Genomic DNA, 5505 nt, shown 5'->3' with positions numbered 1-5505 from the left:
ATTGCACAAGAACTCCCAGGTACACATGATAAGTTCTCCAAAGTGCACACAGCTATGAGTCGAGGTTTTTCATCCTCTGGAAAATCAACTAGTCATCCTCGACAGTCAATAGGATTGGAAAAAGCTACTGCTGGGTCCAGCTCCGGGAGCAGGATAAAACCTCTGTACACACCTAGCTACTGCTGCGTCAATGCGAGCAACGATAATTGTTTCCTGTGTACATATTCTCTAACCTATCGGACTCTTGTCTTCTATGAGGACGTGGAGCAAGAGGTTGGATTAGAATCCCTCAAAAAAAAGTTGGATTAGAATGTCCGATGGCTCACAAAAATCTGACGATCGTACACAGGCATTAAAGAAAGGAAACACCCGCAAAAAAAGGACACGAGAGGGGAATCTGAACACCTTTATCAGACAAGACGGTGACAATGACAAGTCTCCTCTTGCGGTCAAGCCTTGATAGAAGATGAGGCAATAGAACGTGGTCATCTTTAAGCCATGATTTGCAATGTTTCGTTAAAAAGATATTGTTTGTACGCTACGTTTTAACCACATACATGTATATTTGAAAGTGATCGGTTGTCTTGTTTCTTGCACTACCATTCAACTGTATATAAGTTCCCCGCAACAAAAAGAAAGAATAACTTACAAGCACAACAAGTTCTCAGTAAACCAGCCTTTCCAATTGTCACCAGCATGTCAATCATCGTAGTCATGGGGTTCTTCATGTTTGTCTCCCTTTGTCTCCCATGTTTGGCCAGTCCCGTGCATGTAGCCACCTTGTCCACAGCTGAAACTGCCACAACAAGTGCCACCGACCACCAGGCGATCATGTCATTTAGGTCTCTGATAAAAGGAGATCCATTCCAGGCTCTGAATTCATGGGGAAACCAGTCGATCCCTATGTGCCAATGGCGCGGCGTAGCCTGCGGCATGCGTGGCCACCGCCGTGGCCGTGTCGTAGCGCTGGATCTCCGTGGGCTAAACCTTCTCGGCACCATCGCCTCTTCCATAGGTAATCTAACTTACCTCAGGCGGTTGGGCCTCCAAGAGAACCGCTTTCATGGTACCATACCATCAGAGCTTGGACATCTATTACAACTCGAGTATCTGAACCTCAGCAACAATTCTATTGGTGGGGAGATCCCACCGGCACTGACCACTTGTGTGCAGCTTCAATTTCTCGACCTGATGCACAACATGCATAAAGGCTTAGTGCCCCGGGAGCTGGCATCCCTCCACAATCTTGAGGTACTCGCTCTTGGATACAACAACCTTACAGGAAATATCCCTGTGGAGATCGGAAACCTGAAAGGCCTGATCCGTCTTCATCTTGAATCAAACAAGATAGTAGGAGAAATCCCAACGGAAATTGCTAATCTTAAAAACTTAACAGATTTAAGTCTTGATTCCAATGGTTTGACAGGCCGTGTTCCCGCCTCGCTCGCAGGCCTCCAGAAATTACAAATCTTGTATCTTTCCAACAACCATCTTTCAGGGACGATTCCACCTTCCCTAGGAAACCTCTCATCACTACAAGTTCTAGATGTCCAAATAAATGGATTAACTGGTAACATCCCTGAGTCATTAGGAAATCTGAATCTCCTCAACGTCCTTTCTCTCACATCTAATAGCCTGACAGGCTCAATCCCTTGCACTCTTGGAAAACTCAGTTCTCTGATTGAGTTTTATCTGAACGGGAATCTACTGGAGGGTTCTATTCCACCTTCGGTTTACAATCTTTCATCAGTCAAATACTTTGCCGTGCAATACAACAACCTTAGTGGGTCCATTTCAGATGACTTGGGTAATAAGTTTCCAGAACTCAAGCAGCTTGCCGTAGATAACAATCAATTTCATGGGCCCATCCCCGAGTCTTTGTGCAATGCGTCAATGGTTGAATATGTTCAATTGGGCAGCAACTTTCTTTCAGGTGTGATACCAAAATGTCTTGGAGCCAAAATGAAGAGCTTATCTGTACTGGGTCTCTCATACGGTCAGCTAGAAGCAAGGAATGATCCTGATTGGGGCTTCATTTCTAGCTTGACAAATTGTAGTATGTTGCAGTACCTAACTCTGGGCTATAACAAACTAGAAGGAGTACTGCCAAATTCAATAGCGAATCTTTCCACAAATTTAATTTTTCTCAGCATTAAAAGCAACATGCTACGGGGAAATATACCTCAAGGACTTGGAAACTTAGTCAACTTAAAATACTTGCGGCTGGAAAATAATCTCCTGCATGGGAACATTCCTGAATCCATTGGCAATCTTGGGATGCTGGGTGAACTATTCTTGTCATACAACAGTTTATCTGGACCAATTCCACCAACACTTGGAAATCTCACATCTTTAAATAGACTCGTCCTTGGCAAAAATTTGCTTACTGGCCCCATACCATCCAGCCTTAGAAGCTGTCCTTTGGAGACACTGAGCCTAGCATTCAATCAGCTTGTTGGTCCAATACCAAAAGAGATTTTCCTTATATCTACACTATCTGTTCTCTTGCAGCTCCAAGGCAACATGTTAACTGGGACATTTCCTCCAGAAGTTAGTAATCTAGTGAATCTTGGATCTCTTGATGTGTCTGACAATAGTTTATCTGGCTCAATTCCCGCCTCGCTAGCTCAGTGCCGAAGTTTGGAGTATCTCAGTCTGAGTAGAAACCTGTTTCAAGGCACAATTCCAGCATCAATATCACAGCTGAAAGGCCTTCTAGTTCTTGATGTTTCAAGAAACAACTTGTCCAAGAGCATCCCAGTCTTCCTCGGGGACATGCAGGGGCTTGTTACCCTCAACCTGTCATTCAACAACTTTGAAGGTGAAGTCCCGGAACATGGATTATTTCTGAATGCAAGTGCAGCTCTCATTGAAGGGAACTATGGCTTATGTGGAGGCATCCCCCAATTTTACTTGCCTCCCTGCTCAAGTCATACATCCAAGAAGTGGTATCACAAGCTTGTCTTGTCCATCTCAGTAGGCAGCGCAGTTTTGTGCGTTGTCTTAGTACTATTTGCAGTATTTGCACAACGGAATTTGAGAAGCAAGTTTGCCAAGATGAGAAGGGTTCCATCACTCCATGGTGGACAACACATGAGGGTTACATATGCTGAATTAGTGAAAGCAACAAGTGGGTTTGCTCCTGAGAACCTCTTAGGCACAGGAAGCTTCGGCTCGGTGTATAGAGGAACAATGATGGAGGGTGATCAGGAAGTGATTGTCGCTGTGAAGGTGCTCAACCTCCAGCAGCGAGGGGCATCTCAGAGCTTTGTTGCAGAATGCGAGACCTTAAGATGCGTTAGACATCGAAACCTTGTGAAGATATTGACCGTGTGCTCAAGTATTGATTTCAGTGGCCTCGACTTCAAAGCTCTCGTGTTTGAGTTTATGCCAAATGGAAATCTAGATCAATGGCTACACAGCCATCTCCTGGAAGATGGGAGCCATGAGGTTCTTAGTCTTATCCAAAGGATAGATATTGCCATTGATGTAGCTTCGGCACTTGAATATCTTCACAACTATAAGCCAGTGCCAATAGTTCATTGTGATCTTAAGCCAAGCAATATTCTCCTCGATAATGACAAGGTTGCCCATGTTGGTGACTTTGGACTTGCAAGGTTTTTGCATCAGGATGATACTAGCGTCCCAGAGATATCAAGTGGTTGGGCTACAAGAAGGGGAACGATTGGATATGCTGCCCCAGGTTAGCCCTTAACCATTTCATCTTTGTATGCCAGCTTCTTTAATTTGCAACCTCCGTGTAGTCTTAATTCTAAAAATTTATGAATACTTGAATGCCTACAATAAAGAAAGTGAGGTTTAATTTACACTATTTATCTACTTAGGGTATCTCTGCGCAGTTTTAGAAAGTCAAAGCACTAATTTATAAGCAAATACATATTTTGTAAGCATTTGTTTGGCTTACTGATGAGAAACAACCTATTTTATAATCATTTGTAGATCTTGCTGATGAGAAACATTATTACCCCAAATAGCAAGTGATTTCCATTTCCATTAAAATGCTAACAGTTTCAACAAAATTCCGCATTGTTTTTCATGATAAACATGCTTTCTAACTGTAAACTAACTGCGCATACATACATGTCCAGAGTACGGTCAAGGAAATGAAGTCTCAGTCTATGGTGATACCTACAGCTACGGAATACTCTTGTTAGAGTTGTTCACTGGTAAAAGGCCAACGGATGATGAGTTTCAGCAAGATCTAAACCTACATAGGTACGTCGACAGAGACCCTGAGAGACCAAGGCACCAACAGGGTGGACCTGGGTTCACTGGTTGAAAGGATAAAAATAACTTCTGCATCTGAGAGTGCAACAGAGATGAGAACTGCGTGCATCACTTCAGTTCTGAACATAGGAATATTATGTTCGAAGGAACTACCAACTGACCGCATGCATATTGCTGATGCTACGAGAGAGCTACTGGGGATCAGAGACAAATATCTTACACACCTATTGAGTGAAGGTGAATCCATCTAGATGCCTGCTGACCTTCGCTTCATTTGGATTAGTATTCATCCGGTTCATCAAACAGAAGGTGGTGCAAGCTTTGTTGTTGCAATTTAATAGCCAATTACTATATTCATGGTGTGTGAACAATGGTACTCGTACACCACAATATATCTTAGGCATTAGGTGAAAATTCTAGTTAGAACATACTTAGAATCACATCATGTTTATTCCTCTGCTTCTATCTTGAGGCAAATTTGTGTAGTTAACAGATAAATAAGCCGAAAATGGTGAATGGAACCTGGGTGCGCGCGCACCCATTTACGAAAAGTTCAAAAAAAATACTATTTAAAAGTTTTCAAAAAATGTGAAGTAAATTTTTTCATGTAGATATTATGTTGATACTTACTCATGTGTGTTTTCACGGAAAAATACCATTGTGTGTGACCTACATAAAAATGACAAAATGCAAATTCCTATTCCTGTGAATAGTACAAATTCCTGTTCACTATTCTCATTTGTACATTTTGTCATTTTTATACAGGCCACACACAATGGTATTTTTTCGTGAAAACTCACACGAGTAAGTATCAACATAATATGTACATGCAAAATTTTACTTCACATTTTTTGGAAACTTTTAAATAGCATGTTTTTGAACTTTTCGTAAATGGGTGCGCGCGTACCCAGGTTCCAATCCTCCGGGTCGATAAATAAGCACTCTTTTATCATCAAAAGAGTCATGATATATAAGAAATTTACTCAACTTCTGATAGGGCTATATCTTTGCTTAGTGCATGTATAGTACATGTTGCGCCAAGATCAAATCAAGCAAACACACATATACCTGTAAACGGACACGTCCGTGGCGTTCCACCAAGTGCCGCTTGTGCCCTTTTAAATTTAACGGGACGTTTCAGCTTGTCCATTTACTCCCGTCACGGTAAGCGGCTGGCCGGTTGCCCGCTACGTAGCTGACCAAATCTCCCTATGAATGTAGGATACGATCTGGCCTCGTATATGCGCGGCTCTGGTT

The 5505-nt window shown here is 42.4% G+C and overlaps 1 pseudogene; it reads left to right on the top strand.

Moving 5' to 3' along the window:
• Window positions 1-666: 666 nt before the first annotated feature.
• LOC127313305 (receptor kinase-like protein Xa21) lies at window positions 667-4770 on the top strand (annotated as a pseudogene).
• Window positions 4771-5505: the final 735 nt, after the last annotated feature.

The sequence above is a fragment of the Lolium perenne genome, chromosome 7, assembly GCF_019359855.2.
Source record: "Lolium perenne isolate Kyuss_39 chromosome 7, Kyuss_2.0, whole genome shotgun sequence".
Lineage (NCBI taxonomy): Eukaryota > Viridiplantae > Streptophyta > Magnoliopsida > Poales > Poaceae > Lolium > Lolium perenne.
The sequence above is the reverse complement of the archived record's forward strand: the minus strand, read 5'-3'. Positions and strand labels throughout refer to the sequence as shown.